Below are 27,893 nucleotides of genomic sequence, written 5' to 3' on the forward strand. Positions count from 1 at the left end.
GAAAAAGGTGACAGTTGAATATTGTGGAAGTTTTGAGATCCCCTGGTTCTGATTCTTGGCTGCCCCGCCCTTTTTGGAGGCAGTCACCAGAATTGGTTTGGGCAAGGTGATTTTATGGCTGGTCATTCTGGGGTTCAATAATGGGTGGTTTTAACTCAGTCCCCACATCTACCCAGTCTGGATTAGGATCTCTTGGGACCCATTTTTCTTTGGGAGGAGTTCCCCCATCCCTGAAGAAGAACATGCTTTTCCCAAAATCCTCCGAGGACCCCTCTCCTTCAAATTGGTAGACTCTAACCTCCTCCACAAAATGGGTCATTTTAGGCCCTTTATTTCTCCTACCCACCCTCTGTTCCTTAGGTTACAGCCTTTCGGGGGCAGGAGATTTTGGTTCTGGTTCCTGGGTTTCCAGGAGCTTTTCACAAGTGGTGAAGGAAGCTTCTTCTAAGGCTTTACACCCCCCTTCCCCCTGTGCCTCCTCCTTTGGAACCGGTGGATTGTCTGGGTGCTATCCCCGTCATTACTCTGGAGTACCAGACCCTTAATTTGAGGGGTTCTGGGCCGCCATGTTCATCTGAGGGTTCTGCTGAGCCCTCAACATATGACCCAGATCCTGTGACAAGTTCTGGACCTTGCGCTCCAGTTGGGATACCCGCTCCGGCTGGTACGTCGGTCTCTGGTCCATCCTAGGTTGATCACGGGAAGGGTAACTGTCCCTTCTCCCATAATACCCTTGGTTGGGATAGTTCGGGTAGCCCTCCACCCTTGACCTCCCCTTTCACGGATTGGCCTGTCTGGGCTCAGGAAAGTGGGGAAAGAAAGAAGGGTTGTTTTGGGGGTTGATGTTTGGCGGGTATTGGGGAAAGTAGCTCAACCCGGCATTTGGGGGATTACTTCCCTCCTGGGGAAAGTTAGGAGGAAAGTTTCCTTGGTTTCCAGCTACCTGGTTGGATCCCCCCCTTGGCCTGGGGGAGTCTACACAGAGCCCAGGATGGGTCTGTTGCCCTTGTAACGGGGGCTGATATAGTCATGGGAGTTAGGGGTCCCATTTGTGGGATTACCTCCCTGGCTACCTGTTTGGGATTGGCCCTAGGGCCTGCGGGGTCTTTGGTTAGGAGGATTTTGCCCAGGAATATTTTTAGGCCCCCCCCATCTCCAGATCTAAAATGGGGGCAACCTTCACCTCCGCCAACTGAGCAGCCGCAGGGGTGTTGGCTGGTTTGTGGTTTTCATTTGTATTTTTGTTCTCTACCAGTTTCTGCACTTCATAAATGCGAGTCGCCTGTAAAATGACCCACTCTAGTGATCTCTACTCATGAAAGTCCCTCACCAGCTGGGTAATGATGTATTTAGGGAGTGCATGAAAGAAGGTATTAATGAACTCCCTACTGTCCGTGCGCACCCTCCTGGTGGTCTGCTCAAAGGCACGTTTTAACTCTTGTACAAGTTCTTGTGGGGCCTGGTCTTCCCCACATTGCAAGTTGTAGGCCACATTGCGAGCCTCTTGAGGTTCCTATGAATGGAGAAATGCTTCATCTTGAGTGGTTCTGATCCTCCAGCCCCACAAAGAAGCTGGAGTATTCAGGGGAAAATGTCCACTTGACATATTGAATGCAACTCTGGCTATCTTTCAAATTAAAAGTATCCATCATTTGCTCATACATCTCGAGGTGCTCCCAAACTGAATACTTGGCATTTTTATGATAGGGAGTTATGACGCTCCTAATGGCCTTTATCTGGTCTGGGGATCTTTCAGTAGGGCCCTCTTAATTTTGTTGGCCTTTTTAGTCTTAGGCCCTCATTAGGACCCTAGCGCTAAGTGTTTAACGGCGCCGTAAAAGGCTGCGGCGCAGTTAAAAACTTAGCGCCTAATTATGAGGTCCCTTTGCGGGACCCGACTTTAACGGCTGGTCTACACCAGCCGTTAAAGTAGGGACGCACAAAGGGACCTCGCAGGCAATTACGGTACCGCAATTTGCGGTACCGTAATTGCCGCCTTCCCCATTCCCATTGAGCCCTATTGGGCAAAAATGGGAAAGGGGAAGGGCCATGGGGAAATGGGGAAATACCGCCCTGCCAACCTTGGAATGGGGCGGTATTTCCCCATTTCACCATGACAAATTTGTTACAACGCCGGCACCAACCATGGTGCTAATAGCGCCATGGTTTAGCACCGGTGTTGTAATGAGGGCCTTAGTCACCCTTGTCCATTCATCCTCTGACTCAGAGGCACTATTGCAGGAGGTGGCTATCTGATCCTCTAGGCTCTCCCTGATTCTGCGAGCTTGGGAATGGCTTGCAGAATGTGGGGGCCTAGTCTCTTGTGACCTGTGGTGCTCAGAAGAATCTTCTGACTCTACCTTGCTACCAGGATTGGCTGAGTACCCCACCCCACTGCCCTAGCTGGGAAGACGTCTTTAAGATACTCTTTGTGGGTCTAGTTTCATGGAGATCGCCACCAAATTTGACAGACTGATCCCTTGGTAGGCGGTATTTTTGAGGATCCAATTCTCTGATTCTCCCCTCACTGGAGTCTTCCTGATCGAGAGGGTAGCCCTAACATTTGGGAATCTGTACAGAGATGCCCATCCTTCCATTTCTGGGAGGCGCTGATCTGTCAGTCCCATATTTCACATATTCTGCTGAAGTCTACCATCCCCGAGGCCCTTGGTTCATATGAGCCAGTGGACATGAGGGTGGCAGAGTCCATGGAACTGAGGGGGTTAACGTCCCCAATGCCAGGGGTCCTGAGGTTATGCTCAGTGGTTTCTCTGTCCCTTCCTACCTCATCTCTTTCAGCCCCTATCCCATGGTGATGCCAAAATCTGGCTCCTTTGCTCCTCTATTAAGGCCTTACTGGTCTCAATGATTTGCTCTTGTGTGGTTATCTGTTTGAGGAGCCTGGCATTCTTTTCACAGAGAGCCTCATTGTCTCTCTGTGCTTCCTGCATGGATTGGGAATACTGGGCCAATTTTTCCTGCAGGAGACTCACCTCCTGAGTTTGGTCCTTATTGGTCTGAGTGTTCTTTGCCATAGCATCCTCCACCTGCCTGATGTGCTCTAGCAGATTTTCATATTCAGTTTTAATTTCACTAAACTCCTGAAGGGCCAGTTTTCTTTCCTCTAACTTAGTTTTTAATTGGCTGACTTCCTGGCCTAAGGTGTCCCTCTCCTGACTTAGAGTTCCCCTCTGTTCATCCAGGTCATCCTCTGTTTTTTCAATGCACTAGATTTCTGGCGCTCCTCATCAAATTCCTCATGAGAGTGGATATCTTTAACAATTCATTTATTGTTTTCCTCTTTTAATTTGTCTATGCAGTCTTGCAGGACAACTAACTGTTCTGAGCAGACTCTGTTAAAAGTTAATTGCTGCTCCAGCTTTTGTTGACTCTGTTGTAAAGAGTCAACCCTTTCCTGACATCCTTTTTGCTGTGTCTGTACCTGGGTATCTTGCTTATTCTTTTGCTGTAAAAGAGCCAGATCTTCCTTCAGTTTGGTAATATACTGACTAGCCTCTGTTTCAGAGTTTTGGCTTTCCTGGAGCCTTTGCTCTGAAGAGTCCAGATTAGTCTGGATTTTCTGCAGTGTTTCCCCTTGCTTCTTTGCCAGAACTATATTGTCTGCATGATTTTCCTTATTATTCCTATGTGGAGGTACAGGTAGGCCGCTATTTTGGCAATTTTACACTGCTCCTCTTTTATTTTTGGGGCTATGTACAGTTTGCTAAGCGCTTGATGTAATGGACCCTTGTCCTGCCATGTATTCAGGTCTATTTCAATGACTTGTTCTTTTATTTCCTGCAGCCATACCTGTTCATCCTGTTCTGGCCACTCACCCCTGACAAACAGTTTGTGCAGGTTGTGTTCGCTAGCAATATTAAGTTCCACTGGGGTCGCCATCTCATGAATATCAATTTCCTTATGGCTTATTTCAGGGTTAATTTACTTTTGCAAACAGGCACAATTCTTTTGAGTATTTCTTTTGAGGGGTGCTTGTAAAGTGTAGCACGGTATGCCAACCCAACAAGGTGTCTGTACCCTGCAGGCTAGTATGCTGTTTTAGACTGTCACGGGTGGTGTTTCAATTCAGAATCCCGGCACGAGCCCCCAAGCTGTAAGGCATTTCAATCAGGCACACTCCCAAGTCTCGCCTAGCATGTAGTGCGCAAATGAAACCCTTATTTTATTTCTGCCTATAAGTTCAATATTCTGAATGATATACCACTCATATCACACCCTTCTTAAAATACCCCCCAGGTCACACTGGACCAGGAATCAGGCTAGTTTGTAAAGGTAAAGATTTATGTATTTATTTAATATTCAATCACACATAGGTTTAATATAGATATATATGGGGAAGCAATCACCCAAAGGGTGACAATACAATTCAGAAAGCTAAGCAAAGTAATTGAATTCACTTATAAGGAGGCAAAATAGAAAACGCAGGGAAAAAGAACAGTTTGTTTTGCACACAGATAGCGTTTAGGTTAATGTTCCCCCTGCAAAGTTTTTTTTAAATACAAATGAGCAGTCCTACACCAATATGAGTAACCAGCAGGTATTCATGAATGAAATACACGGGGTAATTCATAGAAGTCGGCACACAAGTGGCGCACGTGTGTCAGGGGTTTTGACCCATGTTCGAGTTATTATGCTGCAACATTTGGTGCTGTGGGCTTAGGAAATACAAGATGGCGGAAAAAAACCACATTTGCGCCAGGATCCAGGAAAACCGCGCAGTTTTTGCGCACACCAAAATGGTCACCTGACCTACCACCCACCGGTGCGAGAGTGATGGGCCAGGAGTGCCATGAGTGGAATGCGTGCCATAGGAAAAACAGCAGTGCCTGTTAGCTAAAAAAAAAGCGCTTTGAAATCACCTTTGTTTCTCTGAAATGCAAGCTAAAAATGCCTATTTTAAACATTGCAAGATGTTCAAAAATCTCAATGAACACCAGCAGACATTTGGCAGAAGGTAGACTTGTGTGCATACACAATCTGGAAAGAGAAAGAGCCTAAAAATAATGTTCATAATGAAACTGGCTGAGCTGTGGATGTCAGCAGCCTAAGTTAAATTGGACTGAAAGACGCTAAAATATAAATGTTTAAAATAAATGAGTGACCTACTGTTGAGTGTCACATAGCTTGCAACTGTTGAATGTCATAGTTTTGAACTTAGAATCAGCGTTCTAGCTGCATGTGTAAAAATTGTAAGTTTGATTTGGATGAAGAAAAACTGGGAACAAAAGTTATATTTAGCTGAAGCCTGAATTAAAGAGATTGAATTCTGCCTGACAACTACCCCCGACGGGAGTTGAAACTTGCTCAACAAATGTTCCCAGGCCTGGCCTGCATTCTCCTGCCCTCACCAAAGGGAGATGACACCTCTCTGATTGGATTAGGGGAGGAGCAGCTGGGGACTGCAGGAAACTGAACAATGAGACTTCTTTGGCTCTGGCAAATGTTAAATTAGGGGGGTCGTAAATGGCTTCCTCTTGAAAGAAACGGGGAGGGGCAGTGCCTCTGTGAGCAACTTGAGTTGGAGGAAGTGGGCAAACCAGAAATTCCACCATGTGCTTTGGGAAACCACACCCCTAAGGGCCACAGCATGATTTTAAAAAGATGGATAATTCATAGTACGGACTTGTCAAAATTATATAATTAATATAATTATTCTTGTGACTTTTCTGTGCACATTTTAAGAGGTGTTAGAACTCTGTACCACGTTCTGAGGCAAAACCCCTTGAATTATGGAGATTGCAGACACGGGGTTCACGCTAGAAAAATGAAAATTCACTGGAATATGTGTAGAGAGATGGTGTACATCTGTGTCATTTTTGGTAAAAATCCAATATTGGTAAACCAACTAAAAACGAAAATAAGTTGCCATTTTTTAACCCTGGCTCTTAGAAACATCAGAGTTGGAACAGAGACCTACCCAAAGTAATATATGATATGTACATGTAATGTCAACTACTTGAGTATTTGGGAAATATGTTTAGTTATGAAAATTATTTTCTAAGGTAAAAGCAAAGGGGAGTGTTCTTTCTTTGGAGCCATAAACATGACACCTCATGACATAGGATGACTCACTGCTCCCTTCTCAAATCAGGGACCAAAGAGAAATCCTTGACCTATCAAATCATGAGTGGGGTGGGCACAGAAAGTTAGCATCCACACCCATTTTCAAAAGACAAAAAAAGAGCCACTGGAAACCGGACAGGGACATTCATTTTCCAACCTTCAACTGAATTCCTGCGGAGCACGCTGATGGAGAACTCCAGAATTCAGAACTCCATAGATCCAGACTAACTCCAGAACAAAAACTCCAAAGAGCTGAACTCCTATCAGGAGGCCTTCAGAATCCAGCAATCCAACCAAACCATTCTACAGCCGGGCGAGCTGTTGGATTCTTTGCGAAGAACTTTTGCCAGAACCGGTAGCAGACCCAGAAAGCAGTGCTGTATCCAGAGAGACCAGACCAGATCGCTGTGAGCAGAACCAGAGATCCAGACCAGCAGAGCAGAGCTGACCCAGATAGCTGTGACTTCAGAACCAACCGCCTAGAGTCCAGTCCCAACCTGACCAGACCCTGACGGCCAATTTCAAATTCATAGTGTGAGTACTCAGCCAGAACTGTGCAAAACCAATCTCTTAACTTAAAATAATCTGATTCAAAACATTTGAACCTGTTTAGAACTGCATCATAGGAATCGTGTGTTCCTTCTCCGATTTAAACCTGTAAAGTGTCATTTTGCCATTTTTAATCATTATTTAATTTCTGAAAAACTACCTTCACGAAATCGTCCGTATCTCTTGAACCGTTTGTGCTAGGAGTGAGTTTTAACTTTCATTTTAAAGCTAAGATTTTCCGTAATCGCGCTCGACGCACTCGGAAAAAAGTGCCACGATTTGCGATTTGGCTAAAATTTCTTCACTTGTCAAAATAACAGCTTCTTGCTTTCCTTTGCTGAAATTCGTTTGCAACCTGACAATCATTCATAGAGCATTGCTAAAGTGATCCTGAACTAATTTAAAGTAGCTATCACCCACCCTGAATCTCTAGTAGGGAATTAAAATCATTTTTAGCATATTTTTCCCTTCTTTGCATACCAACTTTCAAGTACTTTGCCTGTGTTTAAAATCATCCCTGTTTCTCTAAGCTTGCTAGGGGGAACTGATTTCGGATTGTACTGTGATTGTATTCCTGAAGACTGTGTGTGTTACTTCCATCTCCTTACATTGCATAGGGGGGAGTGAATTGTCAGAGAAAAAGTAATCATTTTATCTTTTGCTGAAATCATGTCAAGTTTATTTCTGTACTGCCTTTTATTCATCTTTGCATCTCCTTGAAACCATAAAGCATTCCCAGCTACCTTGTTCTTTCCATACCAACTCCTAAGTAAGAAAATAAGTGTGCTAGTGTAAGATTATCCATTGTTGATCAACATCATATTCTTAAGTGTGATATCAAATATTAATTTATTATAAAAGTGTGATATATATATTGTTAAATTTTCAATAAATCTTTTAATTTGCAAAACAAACCTACTTCTTGGCTCAGTGGGGTCAGGGGGATTCTAAAAGAGAGGCGTTATACAAGGGTTCATCATCCAGATTATAACTTGTCATAAAAATATATAAATAAGGGCTTCCCTTGAGAAATCCCAGACAAGGCACTGACTTAGTGGGAATGCTTGATTGGAGTCATTAACAGAGTGGGGGCTCGTAGCCGGGGATTCTGGATTAGATCTACCGCTTGTGCAGCTTAATACAGTGTACTAATTAATAGGATACATAGATACTGTTGGATCACCATGCTGTGCTACGCTGTGAAAACACTCCTCAAAAAGGAACGCTCTCAAGAAACGGTCTTTTTTGCAAAATAAAATACTAACTTCGGTAAGTCAGGAAGGAAATCAAATTCCACAATGACGACCTTGGTAGATATCAAAATAGCCAGAGAACACCTCTTACATAAGCTATTTGTTAGAGGTGAGTGGGCTCATCAGGACCAGGCGGTCTGGTTGCAGGCAATCGCACCCCAGATCACTGAAACAGGGTCAGATATATGGAGTGATCAGGGTCCCTTACATGTGGCCCTGAGTGAACTATATATGGCCCCTAAGGCCAAGGATGAGCACAACAAGATTGCCAGGGTAGCGGCATTTTTATATTTATATATGGGAGCCATACAGGACAAATGTGCTGAAGGCCAAGATCTGGCAAATAGGCAACTGATGACATTGTAGCAGGCCCAATTTGTCCTGGTCTCTTCTGAGCAGAGGCTGCAGATGAGCCAGGAGTCAGAAAATGATAGTAGGCAGTAAATTATTAAAATAAAGGAGGATATGAATATCCTGCAACAGGAAAAGACTGACCAGGATACCAGATTTCTGGCCTTGCAGAAGGAGTACCAAGAAGGATTGGACTCCCTACTGCAGAGCCAGAAAAAGCTGGAGCAACAACTAGACTTTAACAAGGCATGCACAGAGCAGGTAGCCACCCTGCAAATCCGACTAGACAGAGAGAAAGAGGAAAGCAATACATTGATTTTGAAAGACCTGGATACCCAGGCAGAGTTTGATCAAGAACGCCAGAAAGCTGGTGCCTTTCAAAGGCAGAGGGATGACCTGGCAGCACAGATGCAGGCTCTTAGTCAGGAAAGGGACACGTTAGGCCAGGAAGTCTGCCAATTAAAAAGAAAACATTGAAGGAAATAACCCTCCAGGGGCTGGGTGACCTCCAAAAAGAGCATCAGAACTTGTTAGAGCACACCAGGAGGGTGGAAGATGCTCTGGCAAGAAAGGAGCAGGCCAGTAGGGATGGGACTCAGGAGGTAACCCTCCTGCAGCAAAGACTGGCCCAGAATTCCAGGACCAATCAGGAGGCACAGAGAGAGAATGAGGCACTCTGTCAGCACAATGATAGGCTCCAGCAACAGGTAGCCATGCAGGAGAGATTGATAGAGTCCAGTAAGGCCTTAACTGAGGAACTGAAAGCGCAGGCTCTTGCATTGCAACAGGGAGCAGGGGCTGATAGAGATGAAGTTTGCTTGGAAAGGGAAACACCTGAGCATAACCTCAGGAGCCCTAGTATACCAGAGGCCTTCATCTCTCCCAGTCCTTGGACTCTGCCACCCCCATGTCCCCTGGCACACATGAGCACAGGGCCACAGGGAGGGCAGATTACTATCCAGCCAAAAGTATGGGGTTCATAGGCCAGTACCTCCAAGGAATGGATCGGCGGGCATCTGGGTACGGGCACCTAAGCACAGTGCAATTTAGTGGGGAACCCCAGGAGAGTAGGCCCACTAAGGGCATCCTGAAAACCTCTGCCCAGTTAGGTCAGTGGGGGGGTACCCACCAAATCCTGGCAGCAAGGAGGGATCTGAAGACTCCTCTGAGCGGCCCAGGACACAGGAGACCAGGTCCCCACATTCTGCCAGCCATTCCCAGGCGCGCAGAATCCGGGAGAGCCTGGAAGATCAGACGGGCACCTCTGGGAGCAGTGTTTCTGAGTCAGAGGATGAATGGACCAGGGTTACCCGAACCAAAAAGGCCAATAAGGCAAAAAGGGCCTTGCTAAAGGACCCCTTAAAGCAGATCAGGGCAATAAGGAGTGTCATCACCCATTATCAAAAGAACGTCAAGTATTCTGTTAGGGAACACTTGGAGCTTTATGAGCAAATGATGGAGACTTTCCATTTGAAAGACAGCAGTAGCTGTTTTCAGTATGTAAAATGGACATTCTCCCCAGAATACTCCAGTTTCTTTGCGGGGCTGGGGGACCAAAATCATTCAAGATGGTCCACCTACAGGGCGGCCATCTTGAAACATTTTTCTGTTCACAGAAATCCCCAAGAGGCTCACAAGGCAGCCTACAATTTGCAATGTGGGGAGGATCAGGCCGCGCAAGAATGTGTGCAGGAGTTAAAGTGTGCTTTTGCGCAGACTACAAAAAGGGTACGCACGGACAGTAAAGAATGTGTTAATACGTTTTTCCATGCCTTACCCAAATACATAATGACCCAGCTCGTGAGAGATTTTCACGAGAAAAGATCTTTAGACTGGGTCATTGAGCAAGCCACCCGCATCTATGAGGTGCAGAAACCGGTGGAAAATAAGAATCAGCCCAAAAACCCCAGAACCAACAGCACCCCTGCTGCTGCCAAGGTGGCAGAGGTAAAGGTTGCCCCCGTTTTAGATTTGGAGATGGGGGGGCCTAAAAACCTGCCGGCACCAAATAATTCTAAGCCCAGAAGGCCCTTGGGCCAGTCACAGACAGGGAGTCAAGGAGGTAGTCCCACAAATGGGGTCCCTCGCTCCCCTGACTATGTAAGTCCCCGCTATAAGGGAAACAGTCCAATCCTGGGTTATGTGTGGACTCCTCTGGCCCAAGAGGGGGGATCCAACCAAGAGCCCAACCCAGGGAACTTCCCTCTGCACTTCCCCCAGGAGGGCAGAAATTCACCAAATCCTCGGCAGAACCTGTTACCCAGGTATACACCCAAAATCATCCATCCTTCTTTCCCCACTTTCCTGAGCCCAGACAACCTAATCTGGGAGAGGGGAGGGCAAGGGTGGAGGGGTACCCAAAACTTCCCACCAGGGGTACTACCAGAGAAGGGATAGCGACCCTTCCCAGGATCAGCCCAGGGGAGAAAACAGGACCCCGTATCAGCCTGAGCACCAGGTTCAGAACATTGCACAGGATTTGGGCCGCATGCTGAGGGCTCAACAGAACCCTCAGATGGGCATGCCGGCACAGAATGCCCCAAACTCTGGACCTAGTGCTCCAGAACAATGACGGGGCAGCACCCTGATAACCCACTGGTTCCCAGGGAGGAGGCACAAGTGGAAGGGGGTTGTAAAGCCTTGGAGGAAGCTTCCTTCCCCACTTGTAAACAGCCCCTGCAAACCCAGGAAACGGAAACAAAATATCCTACCCCTGAAAGTCTGCCACCCAAGGAGCAAAGAGGAGGTAGGAGAAACAAAGGACCCAAACAGACCCATTTTGTGGAAGAGGTACAGGTCTTCCAAATTGAGGGAGAGGGATCCTCAGAGGATCCTGGGGAAAGGATCTTCTCCTTCAGAGATGGGGGAACTCCTCCCAAGGAAAAATGGGTCCCAAAGGATTCCAACCCAGACTGGGTAGATGTGGGGATTGAGCTGTCGCCGCCCATCATCCTATCCCAGAACCAACAATACCAAAAACCCCGGGTTCAAACCCATTCTGGTGACTGCCTCGAAAAAGGGGGGGAGGCCCAGGACCGGAACCAGGGGAACTCGAATATCCTCTTTCAAGTTGCCAACGTTTTCTTGCATATTCCTACGACTCTCCACAGAATTCTGCCCAAATCTCTTCTCTCCCAATGTCCAAAAAAGGAAAATTAGCCCACCAGTTGTCCAAAAATGTGCATTATCTGTGCCCCTTTGAGGAGAAGGAGGGAAGATACTATGCCCCGGTACAAGTACAGGGGCAGGGTACAATTTTGGCACTGGTGGACACTGGATCACAAGCTACTCTTCTGTCCAAAAGGGCCTTTGATGAACTAAATGCAGGAAGGGGGGAGAATTACTGTATTCCTCTCACCTCTCTTCCTGGACAACTGCAGAACTTTGACGGGAAAGAAATTCCCGTCAAGGGGACTGCAAATTTGGACATTAAAATTGGGTGACACAAGGTGAAACACCCGGTCATAGTAGTGACTCCAGAGGGCACCCCTTGTTTACTAGGGAATGACCTCCTGAGAAGGCTGTCACCCCTAATAGATTGCGTAAACAAGGTCCTCTGGACCCAGACTAGCCGACCAATAAAATTAAAGCAGAGTGTCAACCATGTTAGTTTAAACAGGACGTGCCACGTGGTTGAACAAAAATCTGACCAAGTATATTTTCACTTCCAGAACAACCAAATTCCAGACGTGACAGTAATAGCAGTAGCACAACAGACTGGTGATGGGGGGTCCTCTCTATTTCTGAAAATCAACCTTTCTTCCAGTTTAAGGTGGTATTGCACACTGGAAGGAAACACTCTGAAATTCTTTACCAATCCACAATCAGAAACTCCCACTCCAATAGTTCAGAAAGATGTGAAATCAGCTCAGAGCCTGGATGATATTCAGCAAATTGGAGAGCAATTGTTCATCCCTGTTCAGTTAATTGATTGGAAGGACTCTGTTCTCGCCCGAGTGTGTGTGAACAACGGTAAGAGCTTCATCAGCGAAGCCATGTTCCGCCAACTCCCAAAAGATCCAGCCATTCCCACATTCAAACTGATAGACAAATGGGAAATGGACCTGGAAGCACCCAATTCCAAACTTCTCCTGCCAAGCAGGTGTATGCTGAAAATCTCCATTGGCAACAAGAGCATAGTCCATAATTGTTGGGTCGTGCGAGACGTCACTGCCGCCTTTTACTTAGGCAGTGATCTTCTCAATCGCTTTGCCATTAGTTTGGACCTAATAAACTTCAAAGCTTGGTCCCAATTAGCGGATAATCCCATGGGCTTTGATGATCCAGAAAAAGCATTTAGGTCAGCTCAATTGCTCACTCATGCAGTTGAAATTCAGATTAAAGAGGAAGTCTCCATCCCAGAAAGGACCCGACAATTCTCCCTGGGAGTGAAAGTTAAAAGAGGACAAAGATTGAAAAACCCTGATGCTTATATTCATCTAAATGCTTCTCTCCAACAGCAAGGGTTGGGAGTAAACCCAACACCATTAGTCAATATAGAACATGACACCATTCCAATAGAGGTGGATAACAGCGACTTAAAGAGTATTACTCTAGCCGCAGGCACCATTATTGGAATGGTGGTTGATGACCGACATTTTTCCATTGATTTAGGAAATTAACTGTTAGGACCGATCCCCAAGGACTGTTTTGACAGTGACAGTGAGGACAATACAACACCAGACAGGATCTTCACCCGGCATGGGGGGAACTTCCTGGTGTACACTTCCTGCCCGTATGGCAAGGAAGATGTGACTTGTGACTTCAGAAGGGATGAGGTGATTTTTCAGGTCCATGAGGGCTGCCTTTCCCACCTGAAGCCTCCAGTCCAAATCAGCACTCTGACCAGGGACTTCTCCACCCAGCTGGAGGAGGCCGCTGAGATAGCAAAACCAGAAGTATTTCCAGGGGTCAGGCAGATGGTGGAAGAGAGAGTCAACCTAGCTGATGCCTGCGTGACTCTGGAACTGAAGAAAAAGTTGAAACAAGTTTTCTTGGATTTCCAAGATCTCTTTGCAGTAGACTCATATGACTGTGGTCGCACCGACATCCACACAACAACAATTCCCACGGACCGTGGCATGACTCCAGTGTTTGTGAAGCAATATCGTTTGCCTCTCGCATCCATGGAGTCCATTACTGAAATAATTAAGAACCTTGAGTCCCGGGGAATAATCCGTCCAGTACACAGCACCTTCAATAATCCGGTGCTTGGAGTATTGAAGCCAAACGGCCAGTGGAGACTCTGCGCCGACCTTAGGGAGCTCAACAAAAGGGTCTATTCTTCCAGATGGCCTCTGCCCTACATTGACCAAGGGCTGGCTCAGATTCAGGGGTCACAGGTATTCACTGCAATAGACCTGACCAATGGATACTGGACCATGCCTGTCAGTAGGGAGGACCAATACAAACTGGCTTTTACCTTTGGGGGCCAGCAGTACACATGGACCCGGACTCCCTTCTTATACCTCAACTCTGGCAATGAGTTCAACAATTTCCTACACAAGGCCATGCCCGACCTGGGTGCAAGGGGTAACTTGGCTTATGTAGATGATGTCCTCATCAAAGGTTCATCTGTGGAGGAACATATAGCGGAGATCCGTTATGTTCTGACACAGTTGTGGGCCGCCGGAGCCAAACTTTCCTTTCAGAAATCACAGTGGTGTAGAACACGTGTTAATTTCTTGGGGCATGAGATTACTCCTCAGGGTCTCTGTCCCCAAGAAAAGAAAGTGGAAGCACTTCAGAAACTGAAAGACCCCACAGCTCTGCGGGAACTAAGGAGCCTCTTTGGACTGACTAATTACAGCAGAAAGTTCATTGAGGGCTACGCAGAGATCACTAGACCCCTGATTCATCTTTTGAAGGGGGGTCAAGTGGGAATGGGGTCCAGAACAATCCGAGGCAGTAAGACAACTCAAAAGAAGCCTCTCACAAGCGCCTTGCCTAGCTTACCCTGTCAGAAACACGGAGTTCTTCCTGGAGACAGGGTTCTCTAATACGTGCTTGACGGCAGTATTATACCAAAAGCATGACAAGGTCAATAAAGTAATCTCCTATGCAAGCAAAACTTTATCCTCTGTGGAGGAAAAATTCAACGATTGTGAGAAGGTACTCCTGGCAACGGTGTGGGCATTGAAGAATTACTGCCCGTTCATCCAGGGGGAACACATCATAGTGGAGACTCCACACCAGCCTCTGCAATATCTCCAAAGTGACAGAATCCAGGCCGTAAATGTGAGTAATTCCCGAATTACTTCCTGGATTCTGTCAATGCAAGGCTTTCCTGTGGAGGTCAGATATGGCCAAAACAAGAAGAGTCCCCTCGCGCAAGGTCTGGCTGACTTGCATGATTGTGCCAGAGAAAACTGTCTCAAGGACGAAAGTCTAAAAATCAAGGACAACATGGAGGCATACCTTAATTCCCCACACAAAGTCTTTGAAGAGGACAAGTGTGAGGGAATGCCCACTGTGTATGTGGATGGATGCTCTTACCATGTTGACAACAACGGGGAAAAAGAACTGGTGGCCAGCGTAGGGAATGCATGGGTGAAGGAGTCCCCAGAACCCACCGCTGGGTACAAAATTGGTCCCCGAAGTAGTCAGGTGGCAGAATTGATGGCTGTGTATCAAGCCATCCTCACTGCTGTCCAACATCAACTCCACAAACTGGTCATAATCACAGATTCAGATTATGTACGGAACGGGTTCGTGGAGCACCTGGTTAATTGGAAAACCAGAGGCATGTTATGTGCTAATAACAAACCCCTGAAACATGGGAAGTTAATCCAAAATATTGATGATCTGGTCACATCGAATGGGATGACCATCTACTGGAAAAAGATCAAGGGTCATTCCAAAGTAGAGGGACCAGACAAAACTGGAAATGACTTAGCTGATCAGCTGGCCAAAACCGGGGCCATCCAACGGGATCTAATAGAGATTGAGTCCCTGTTGGTGGAACTCCAGGTCACTGCTATCACTAGGTCCCAGACAAATGCTCACAATGATCTTTCAACTGCACAATGGAGTAAGGAGACCCCAGATGCTGATTTGATTACGGCTCAAAAGGGGGATCCAATAATTGGTAAGTTTTACCAACACATTGAGGACCCTGAGAACTTTCTCCTGACGGATACCGATTACATTGGGAAAGAGGACGTTAGAGTGTTGATGAAATGTCCAAAGATGTTCCGAATCCAAGACGGTTTGTTGGTAAGGAAATCCCAAGCTAGCCATGATCAGTGGATGGTCCCTACCTCATTCCGAAGCCTGATGTTAAGTCACGCCCATGATGCGGCCACTGCCAGTCATAGGGGGTTTCATACAACACTTGAGATCTTAAGAGAGGTTGCATACTGGACACACATGGGGCAGGACCTCGACCAATGCTTGAAGGGGTGTCTTGTGTGCGGACAATTTCAGCCAACATCCCTCACACAGCGGGCGCCTCTCCAGAAGAGGGGGATGACACCGCTATGGTCAGATTTACAAATCGACTTTATAGGCCCCGTGATTCGCTCGGCTAGGGGAAACAAGTACATGTTGACGGTCACATGCTTGTTTACCAAGTGGGTGGAATGTCTCCCAGCCCCAAACTGCAAGGCAGAAACAGCAGTTGCCCTGATGATTAACCACATCTTTTCCCGTTTTGGTCTACCTCAAAGGATTGAGTCAGACAGAGGTAGCCATTTCACCAGCGCGGTAATGACAAAGTTGTGGGAGATACTGGGGGTTAAAAGGAAGCTACATATTGCTTACCGGCCAGCCTCTTCTGGTGCAGTGGAGAGATACAACAGAACCATAGTGAGCATATTAAAAAAGTTTGTGGCAGATTCTGGGCCAAGTTGGGATATCCGATTACCTCTGGTCCTAATGGCCATCAGATCTACCCCTTCATCTGCAACTAAAATGTCACCATTTGAGCTTATGACTGGACGCAAGATGGTGCTTCCCCAGCATTTGCTCTACAGGACCCAAGAGCAGACATTGATAAATGCCTCCACAACTCATGAGTATGTGGAGAATTTAAGGAAACACCTTCAACATGCTTTTGCCTATGCTCAGCGAAATCTAGAAAGATCAGCTGATAGCATGAAGACCCATTACGATTTGAAGACCACCCGGATAGAATACAATGTGGGAGACCGGGTCTATCTATACAATTTCCAAAGAAACCAGGCCAAATAGTGAAAATTTTTGCTTACGTGGAAGGGACCGTTTGAAATTGTAGATAAGATCTCCCCAGTTGCATATAAGATCCGCATCCCCAAAGGTAGTTTGGTGGAAGGGGAAGACAAGTGGGTCCATATAAATCAGCTAAAGTCTTGCCATCCCAAGCACGCTCTGCAACAACTGGAGGAGTCCTCTGCAAAACCAGAGGGGGGCGACCCAGATTAATTCAGTTCCAACCCTAAAATATTTCACATATAGCCTATACAATTCTATGATTCTTGAAAGCAAATTGTCTCCTGATTAAAAAAAAAAAAGTATATGTTCTTGTCTACTGGTTTAAAAAAAAAATGTAGATGTTCATGTCTTTTGATTTATAAAATGTATATGCCGCCCCACTATATTAATAGTGTGGGAGAAATGTCTACAAATAGGTATTGCCGCTTTGGTTTGTCATCCTAGGAGAAGGACAACCTGGATACTGACCATGGAAGATGACCTTGGGACCGGGAGCAAAGATTCGAGGGGCCCGGGGTACCGCCCAATACTCCCATCAGGACCGGCAAGGAGAACTGATCGACCCTGATGAAGGAAAAATGCTGAACTGTGCCATCTGCGGAATCGAAAGAAGATGATGCGGACATCCCAGCACCTGGCTCACAACATCTTTTGCACCCGACTTCCCCGCGACTCGAAATCAAAGAGCAGTCGAGCGGGGGGGCTTGTCAGGGGTTTTGACCCATGTTCGAGTTATTATGCTGCAACATTTGGTGCTGTGGGCTTAGGAAATCCAAGATGGCGGAAAAGCCCACATCTTCGCCAGGATCCAGGAAAACCGTGCAGTTTTTGCGCACACCAAAATGGTCGCCTGACCTACCACCCACCAGTGCGAGAGTGATGGGCCAGGAGTGCCATGAGTGGAATGCGTGCCAAAGGAAAAACAGCAGTGCTTGTTAGCTCAAGAAGCGCTTTGAAATCACCTTTGTTTCTCTGAAATGCAAGCTAAAAATGCCTATTTTAAACATCGCAAGATATTCAAAAGTCTCAATGAACACCAGCAGACATTTGGCAGAAGGTAGACTTGTGTGCATACAAAATCTGGAAAGAGAAAGAGCCCAAAATAATGTTCATAATGAAACTGGCTGAGCTGTGGATGTCAGCAGCTTAAGTTAAATTGGACTGAAAGACGCTAAAATATAAATGTTTAAAATAAATGAGTGACCTACTGTTGAGTGTCACATAGTTTGCAACTGTTAAATGTCATAGTTTTCAACTTAGAATCAGCGTTCTAGCTGCATGTGTAAAAATTGTAAGTTTGATTTGGATGAAGAAAAACTGGGAACAAAAGTGACATTTAGGTGAAGCCTGGCTTAAAGAGAATGAATTCTGCCTGACAACTACCCCCGACGGAAGTTGAAACTTGCTCAACAAATGTTCCCAGGCCTGGCCTGCATTCTCCTGCTCTCACCAAAGGGAGATGACACCTCTCTGATTGGATTAGGGGAGGAGCAGCTGGGGACTGCAGGAAACTGAGCAATGAGCCTTCCTTGGCTCAGGCAAATGTGAAATTAGGGGGGGTCGTAAATGGCTTCCTCTTGAGAGAAACGTGGAGGGGCAGTGCCTCTGTGAGAAACTTGAGTTGGAGGAAGTGGACAAATATCATTATTCTTGTGATTTTTCTGTGCACATTTTAAGAGGTGTTAGAACTCTGTACCACGTTCTGAGGCAAAACCCCATGAATTATGGAGATTGCAGACACGGGGTTCACGCTAGAAAAATGAAAATTCACTGGAATATGTGTAGAGAGATGGTGTACATCTGTGTAATTTTTGGTAAAAATCCAATATTGGTAAACCAACTAAAAACGAAAATAAGTTGCCATTTTTTAACCCTGGCTCTTAGAAACATCAGAGTTGGAACAGAGACCTACCCGAAGTAATATATGATATGTACATGTAATGTCAACCTCTTGTGTATTTGGGAAATATGTTTAGTTATGAAAATTATTTTCTAAGGTAAAAGCAAAGGGGAGTGTTCTTTCTTTGGAGCCATAAACATGACACCTGATGACATAGGATGACTCACTGCTCCCTTCTCAAATCAGGGACCAAAGAGAAATCCTTGACCTATCAAATCATGAGTGGGGTGGGCACAGAAAATTAACATCCACACCCATTTTCAAAAGACATAAAAAGAGCCACTGGAAGCCGGACAGGGACATTCATTTTCCAACCTTCAACTGAATTCCTGCGCAGCACGCTGACGGAGAACTCCAGAATCCAGAACTCCAGAGATCCGGGCTAACTCCAGAACAAAAACTCCAAAGAGCTGAACTCGTATCAGCAGGCCTTCAGAATCCAGCAATCCAACCAAACTATTCTACAGCCGGGCGAGCTGTTGGATTCATTGCCAAGAACTTTTTCCAGAACCGGTAGCAGACCCAGAAAGCAGTGCTGTATCCAGAGAGACCAGACCAGATCGCTGTGAGCAGAACCAGAGATCCAGAGCACACCAGCAGAGCAGAGCTGACCCAGATAGCTGTGACTTCAGAACCAAATGCCTGGAGTCCAGTCCCAACCTGACCAGACCCTGACGGCCTATTTCAAATTCATAGTGTGAGTACTCAGCCAGAACTGTGCAAAACCAATCTCTTAGCTTAAAATAATCTGATTCAAAACATTTCAACCTGTTTAGAACTGCATCATAGGAATCGTGTGTTCCTTCTCCGATTTAAAAAAAACTACCTTCACAAAATCGTCCGTATCTCTTGAACCGTTTGTGCTAGGAGTGAGTTTTAACTTTCATTTTAAAGCTAAGATTTTCCGTAATCGCGCTCGACGCACTCGATAAAAAGTGCCACGATTTGCGATTTTGCTCAAATTTCTACACTTGTCAAAATAGCAGCTTCTTGCTTTCCTTTGCTGAAATTCATTTGCAACCTGACAATCATTCATAGAGCATTGATCCTGAAATAATTTAAAGTAGCTATCACCCACCCTGAATCTCTTATAGGGAATTAAAATCATTTTTAGCATATTTTTCCCTTCTTTGCATACCACTTTAAAGTACTTTGCCTGTGTTTAAAATCATCCCTGTTTCTCTAAGTTTGCTAGGGGGGAACTGAATTTGGATTGTACTTTGATTGTATTCCTGAAGACTCTGTGTGTTACTTCCATCTCCTTACATTGCATACGGGGGGAGTGAATTGTCAGAGAAAAAGTAATCATATTATCTTTTGCTGAAATCATATCAAGTTTATTTCTGTACTGCCTTTTATTCATCTTTGCATCTCCTTGAAACCATAAAGCATTCCCAGCTACCTTGTTCTTTCCATCAACTCCAAAGTAATAAAATAAGTGTACTAGTGTAAGATTATCCATTGTTGATTAACATCATATTCTTAAGTGTGATATCAAATATTAATTTATTATGAAAGTGTGATATATATATTGTTAAATTTTCAATAAATCTTTTAATTTGCAAAACAAACCTACTTCTTGGCTCAGTGGGGTCAGGGGGATTCTAAGAGAGGGGCGTTATACAAGGGTTCATCATTCCGATTATAACTTGTCATAAAAATATATAAATAAGGTCTTCCCTTGAGCAATCCCAGACAAGGCACTGATTTAGTGGGAATGCTTGATTGGAGTCATTAACACGTGGCTGGCGCACAGGGTGCGCGTGCGGAAGTCTGCGCCAGCCGCGTGCGCCAAAACGCATTTCAGTGCACAGCGTATTCATGGATTTTCACATCCATAAGCAGCCGTGGCGCAGACTGGCCGAGCAACCCTGCAGCAGTGCCAATTACATTCCAACCCTGCCCTGTGCGCTAAAAACATCACACAGATCCAGTACATGGCACAAAGGCCAGTGGACCAGCATACAGCCCCCCAACCAAGGAAAGGCATGTAAAACACCCCACTCACATCCCAGAATAAACATACCCTGCTCGCACCAGTAAAAATGCATGTAAAACTCCCTGAGCACCCCCTGGAATACACGTACTCCACTCGCGCCAGGCCTATCGCGTGTAAAACTCCCCACGCACCCCTCTGAATACACGTACCCCACTCGCACCAGTGAAAATGCATGTAAAACTCCCTACGCACCCCCTGGAATACACGTACCCCGCTTGCGCCAGGCCTATCGCGTGTAAAACTCCCCGCGCACCCCTTGGAATACACGTACCCCGCTTGTGCCAAGCCTATCGCGTGTAAAACTCCCTGCACACTGCTCGGAATACACGTGCCCCACTTGCACCAGCAAAAATGCATGTAAAACTCCCTGTGCACCCCCTGGAATACACATACCCCGCTCGCGCCAGGCCTATCGCATTTAAAACTCCCCACACAATCCTCGGAATACACATACACTGCTCGCGCCAGTGAAAATCTGTGTAAAACTCCCTGTGCACCCCCTGGAATACACATACCCCGCTCGCGCCAGGCCTATTGCGTGTACAACTCCCTGTGCACCCCTCAGAATACACGTACCCCGTGCGCGCCAGGCCTATTGCGTGTAAAACTCCCCGTGCACCCCTCAGAATAAACGGATCCCTCTCACACCAGGTAAATTGCATAGAAAATGCACCCCCCCTGTGGTGTGGGCTGCCTGTGGGGCATGCTCAGGGTGGATGGGGTGCCTGTAGGGCATGGGGAGGGTGAGTGGGATGCCTCTGGGGCACGCCCAGGGTGGATGGGGTGCCTGCATGTATTTTGGGGGTGCACAGGAAGTTTCACAATTGATAGGCCTTGGGCGAGAGGGGAACGTGTATTTCGGGGGTGCGCGGGCAGTTTCACACGCGATAGGCCTTGGGCGAGCGGGGAACGTGTATTTCGGTGGTGCACGGGAAGTTACACATGCGATAGGCCTTGGGTGAGTGTGGAAAGTGTATTTCGGGGGTGTGCGGGAAGTTTCACATGCAATTTGGCATCGTGGGCCCTCTCGGGTGCGTGGCATCACCCCCCCATGCCCTGCAGGCAGCCCACACCACAGGGCACTACCCTACAACCCTCACCATGCCCTGCAGGCAGCCTACATGGCACCATGCACTCATGAGCACACTTGTGAGCCCCGACTCATGTCCCCCCACCCCACCCCCAATGACGGGCACTTGTCAGCCAGCCCAGACTCATGTCCCCCCTCCCAACACATCATCACAATCCACACTCATGGCCCTTATGGCCACCCAAATCCCTCCCCACGCCACCCCAGTCCAAACACCCAACCAAGCATTCCATCCTCTCCACATTGAAATCCCCATGTCATGATAGATCCCAAATGACAATTATGCACATCAATACATGTCCGTCAGACACATACAATGGGGGCACGTGAATGAGAAAACCCACATTGTGGCATGCACGAAACCAATGAGAGAATACCACCCAAATGAAGTATGAATAAAAATGTATTATGTACAAAATGTAAGGAATGAAAGAAAATCACACAAGTAAAGAAATAATAAACAAAAGCCAGCATGTCCAAAATGAATGAAAACATTTAATGCTGAATCCAATTAAATCCAAATTAAAATGACTCCAAAGCATTCCTCCATTATGCCAAATCCAAATTTTAAAAAATAAGAAAACCATTGCTCCATGGTAAAAAAAAATCATTGAAGTCAAATCCAGTCCAGAACTATGTACAATGTAAAAATCCATGGTCCATGAGCCCAACAATCCAAATGGAACCTACCAAAAAGCCTACCTAATAAATAACTATATACAAAAAGGTGGGGCATAGTCCATGCGCCCCAAAAGAAAAAACAAATTGAAAGGAAACTTACAACTACAGAACTATTTACAAAGGCAGCGGGCAAGTCCAACGGCTCATTTGTTGATGTCCCTGGCCAGGGCTTCATCAAACTCCTCTTCAATGTCCTGGAGGCAGGCCTGTTCCCTGGCCCGAAGTCTCGCAGGGATAAAGCCATGTCCACCTCCAACTCCCTGCAAATTTCCTCGAGGCACTCAGCCTGCCCCAACGCCCTGCGCATGGAGTTCTCTGCCCTGACCATAATGAGCCGTGCCTCTTCCGCCCGCTGCCACTCCGCATCTATTTGCCGGCCCAACTGCTGCCACATGGAAGACACTCCCAATCCAGTGTCCTCCTGCCCTCCGGCCGATGCCTGCCTCTCTGATGTTGATGGCCCCGAGCCATCATCGCTCCCACCTTGAGCCTTGCCATGCATGTGCCCTGCCTGCCGATGCCTGCACGTCCTCCTCCTGCTGGGGTCCAGTTGTTATGGTGGCCACCCTTGCTGGACCTCCGACTCCCGACTGTGGCAGGGATGTGTCCACCACCAGCCTGGCCGCTGGGTCAGGGGCAGCTCCACAGGGAAGCTAGGTGATACATGGCCAGGAAGATGTCACTGAGGATGACTGGTGTATAGGGGGTTCAGTTGAGGAGGGGGTCGGTAGAAGGCCCAGCACATGGAGGAACCCAGCACCGGTGATCCCTCCTAGTCGGTCGAAAGCGGTCAACGAAGCATCTGAAATAACATGCAGCATTCTCACGAGAACCCTGCATGTCATCCCGGATGCCAAGTTGACGCAACGCCACCCCAGCCAGTACAGGCTCAACACGGTCCCACATTGCCATGTCCGCAGGGAGAGGAAGGCCACTTGTTGTTAGCGGATCCCCTCACTGAAAACGGGTCTGGACGAAGGCATCCCTGCTGGTGCAGGATGATGCAGTCATAGGATCGGGGACAGGATTACACACAGGCACCTCCACGGCCGCCTGTGCTGCCTCCTGTCCCTGCCTCTTTACTGCACCACTAGCAAAAGTGGAATCCCCACCTCCAGGCCCCGTGCGTGAGCCTTCCACTGCCTCATACTCAACCAAACCCTCCACCAACCTGGATGACTCGTTGCCATGTTCCTCCATAGGCCCCTGTGGGGTCTCAGCTGCCCATTCTGCTGCCGAGGAGTCCACCTCTGACTTCCGCCTCTTGGACCTACCCCGCACTCTCCGATGAGATGACAACATGGGAGTGGAGCTGGGCCTTGCGTCTCTGGCTGGCGTTGGGATCCCTGCCGCTGTGCTCCACAGAACTGTCTCCGCCCTCTTCATCAGTTGACGTTGCAGACAGGGAGAGAAAAAACACAGGCATCAGGGCACTGTACAATGGTCTAATGCACACATGACAGTTGCGCATGAGTGGCAGTCTCAAACTTTACACATGGCATCACACTCCCTAACACACGTATCATTTGAACCCACACACACGTGCAAATCAACAGGAATGTTACAGCAGGCAGCACCATCCATACACATACAACAGCAGGAGCATCCAAAGGTTAGCCTGACTTCACATTCAACACAGGGAGTGCCAAACACATGCCCACACGCCACCAGACATACATGCATCTGTACCTCTCCACCACCTGTCACAGTGAAATCATCGCCATCCATGTCACATCTGCCAATCAGTCTCCTACATGTGGGTGTCACATGCATCCATGATGTATCACTGTGGCACACATGTCAAATACATACACACACGCACATGTACATTGTGCACATACATGAAGGTGGAACCAGCATCCATGTGTCACACCACAACCATGCCACAGTACATAAACAGAAATGTATACATGTGTGCACCGACACATGCATTTGGGCACCTTGCATTTGAACACATACACCATTGATGTGCCTCACACATGACTGGACTCACATGCGACAGGCTCATGTCCCTGTACATACATACACTCCTGCTACACCTCAACATGTACAGCATCCAATCAGTAACCATGGACACTTACCGCTCGACTCCGGACGGTCTGCCTCTGAAGGATCTGGAGGTGGAGCGCTGGGTGTTGCGTTCCAGGACCCTCATCTGGATGTTGGTAAGGTGGACCCGGCACCCCTCTGCATGCTTTGCCTTCAAGAGGCGCCGGGCCTTGCTCAGGGTCTTGGAACTAAAGTCCTCCCAGCGCTTCCGGACGTGTTGCATGTCGCTGGCTGCCACCTCCTCCACGTTGATGGCAGCCATGATGTCCTTCCAGATCCTCTTCCGCCCTTCATTGTCAGAGCATGAACTTCCAAAGAGGGCATCATAATTCACCAGGACTTGCTCCACCAGGATACCAATTTCTGCCACACTGAAGCTGGTAGCCCTCTGCCTCTCTTGCTGGAGGTTGCCAGTGGTCTCCGATGGTGTTTCCCCGACATGGCAACCCCTGAGGCAGGTGTGGGTGGGCAACTGAGTCCTGGTGCTGTGCTGTGGAGCGATGGAACTTCAGTCGGGAGTCTTCTGTTCCAGCAGGGGTGGTCACAGCAACTGGACTCCTGCAGATGGCTGACGTGCAGGCACCAAACAGAAGGGCACGTGGCCATCAGGCAGCAAGGCAGCAGCAGATGGCAGGTGGGAGCAGGCTCGGGGCTCCGGGGGGCAGGAAAATGGCCTTCTGGGCAGCAGCGTGGTCTTCCATGTGTTGTTGCATGGCCAGCTTTGATACAGAGTGATTTGGCACGTGAAAAAACTGCATGACCGTGTGTAATTCGAGGAAAGGCCCTTAGTGCATAATGGTGTCTGTGACGTGACACGCGCAGGCGTTCCCCTGGCACGGGTTGAAGATCCCACATGGGTTTCCATCGCTCTGTACGTGCTTTTCGTGGGAAGCGGTGCGTGTGTTTTCCAGGCATTGGGGTTCACACACGATTACTTCACAGCAGGTGGGTGTTGGCCACGCGTTCTTCTTCTACACGACAGGCAGAAGGTGAGTCGCACACACTATTTTTCACACTGCGGGTGTCCATGTTTGTCGCGTACCCCTTTTTTTACGGGCATACTAGTCTGCGTGTTGATCGCGTATGAAGAGGGAAAATCAAGATCAAACCCCTACCCCCTCACCCCAGGCACATAAACAGAAAGAACAGCAGGAACAATAAGGAGCGCACTTATCATTTGAACCAGGCCCCAGCGCACCCATGGGTGACAAATATGCTGAAAGACACCCACTTCACCAACATTGCAACCTACATGCTACATTAGCCTCAATGCAGCAATACCAGAATCTACAAAACACAAGAATCCCTGTTTAAAGGCGTGCAGATGCTTATATGAATTAACCTGATCTAATTGCACAGTGTAAAGCCATGTTTCAGGAAAATTACAGCCAAGTGCATTTGTCTCATTGAACACCAGCCGCAGTGGGGATTTGTGCTGACTTCAACAATGCTCCTCGCAAACCCAGCAGCAGCCAAGGTCTTACAGTAAGATAAGATTCCTTTCCTTGAACGACAGTGAACGAAAGACCTTTTCGCAAAGACCCACACATCATTTGAAACATAATTGTAACAAGAATGGCTCAGCTCTGGCCAATGAACGCTGAGAGCCCAGGGGCGAAAAGCCTGTCCAAGCAAAAACTGATGGGAACAAGTTCATAATTCAACAAGTTTAGAATTAAGTAATGGGGGTGGTGCAATTAAAACCAGCCCACTGACGCAAAGGTCCTAATGTCCAATTATCAGACTCCCTATAAGGGCGCCATAGGTAACCTATCAATTAGCAGCCAATAACAGGATAAGATAGGTTTCTGGGAGCTGGTCCAATTCTGTGATGTCAGCCTGCAGTGTGTTACAAAGCTGGCTTGCAAGCCAGCTCCGGGGACACAGTGCCTGGATTTTCGCTGTGCACGAAGCTCTCTGTGTGTTTTATTTTTCCTTTCTTCCCAGAAATAAACACAGTTTGGAACATGTTGCTGCCTGCTTGGGACTCTGCTACATTTCTTTGGGCAAAATGGGAGGTGTTGGGGCCTCCCATAGCTGACTCCTAGAAGCCCTGGTGGGGGGTCCAACTTCTCCCCAACACTTAAGTATTTTGTGTGTTCCTGGCTGCCACAGTATACTGTGTGTGTTTTTTTTTACACGCACGTAGGCAACAGGGGTCGCTTATCTCTTTTTCATGCTTTTCTGGGAGCCTGTGTGTTGCGTGACACATAATTTCTCCTAGGGGGACATTCATCGTAGCTGTATATACATGTTTTTTGTTTGCGCACACTTTGTAATGCGCAGGGATGCTACCGCCTGCCTTCGTTTGGCAGACGTGTTTAGGCCTGTGCAAGTCTTTGGCTGTGTGCGGGTTTCCCCTTTTCGATTTCATGAATACGTGTGGTTTGCGTGCGCGTTCCGTGTGCTTCCCAGCAGTACATCCCCAGTTATGCCCTTATTTTCACACGTTGTTCCCCATTCTGTGCGTTACGCCCCATGTTCTGCCCCCATTTTGGTGTGTGCGCTAAAGTGGTGCGCTTTCGCTGTGCGGCTTGCGCTTGGCGTTCTGGATGTTGCAATGAAGTGTGCGCCCGTTTGTGCCACGCACAGATTTGGCGCACTTCCCGGGGGAAACACGCTCAGTGCCTTCCATGAATCACACGTGTGTGCGTGCGTTTGCTTTTTCACGCTTGCGCCGGCTTGGCCCCACAATGTCTAGAGTTATAGGCAATCTTCCCTTCCAAACAAGAGTGAAAACCTTATTTTGGCAAATGACACTTTGAAAATGACAGATGAAAATGGCTTTGTGAAATACTGCAAAAGGGTGCAAAAATGCTTAAATGGATAGAAATTCTAAGAAAAGCAACACTAATCAGGTCCTACCATACATGAGCTATAATATAAACAACACTACACGCTTCAGATCAGGATGGGATGGAAAAAGCACTTTGAAATGGGGAAATGACAGGTGTAAACTTGGGAATTTTGCAAATTTGCGGCAAACTTTTACTATGCAATATTGAAGAAAAACGTCAAAAAAATACACTGTTCCGCGGTGTGGTCTTTTGTGGATGTAGCTAAGGATGTTAGGTATCAGTGAGAGGTGAAAGTTGTTTCTATCTTTAAAACTGAAGGAGTTATAGAGGTTTTAGTGAGAGGCGTTTTTGCAAAATAGGCACCAAATTGAAAACAGAAATGCACTTTTGAAAATGACAGATGAGTTTCATGACACTATATTATGACTATGAAGAAGACAATGCCACAGATGGATCTTACAGTCACATGATCAGTGTAACCCGTCCTGTTGTGGATACTCTACTTCTTCCTGGGATTTATTTTAGTTATTCAAAATCACTATGGAGTTATGGTTTTGAAACACAGGTGAGACAATCGGCACAAGAAGGATTCTAACAATACTGGAGTTCTAAATTAAAGATGGGATGGGTTGAGACAGGGATAATACAATGCAGATATACTATGGGTCACTCTTCTTCCTGCTAATACTTACAGAAGGAGTTTATAAATTGGACCATCAGCTCTGGTCAATGAATTGGATCCTCTAGCGGGATTGGATCAGCAAGGCGGTTCTGGTCAATTGGACTGCACCTGAGCCTGTATTTGGAAGGGCCCCTTCTGGTTGCTGGACACAGTAGATAGTAAGATGCAAGTTTTCAGTGGGCAAGCCTTAGTGGTAGCAAGCCAAGCTGAATCAGAATTAAATCCCCTCAAGTTTGGGATGTTTGCAATTGGGTCAGGCTAGCAATA

This window comes from Ambystoma mexicanum, chromosome 10, assembly GCF_040938575.1.
Source record: "Ambystoma mexicanum isolate Mex_15411 chromosome 10, UKY_AmexF1_1, whole genome shotgun sequence".
NCBI classification, from domain to species: domain Eukaryota; kingdom Metazoa; phylum Chordata; class Amphibia; order Caudata; family Ambystomatidae; genus Ambystoma; species Ambystoma mexicanum.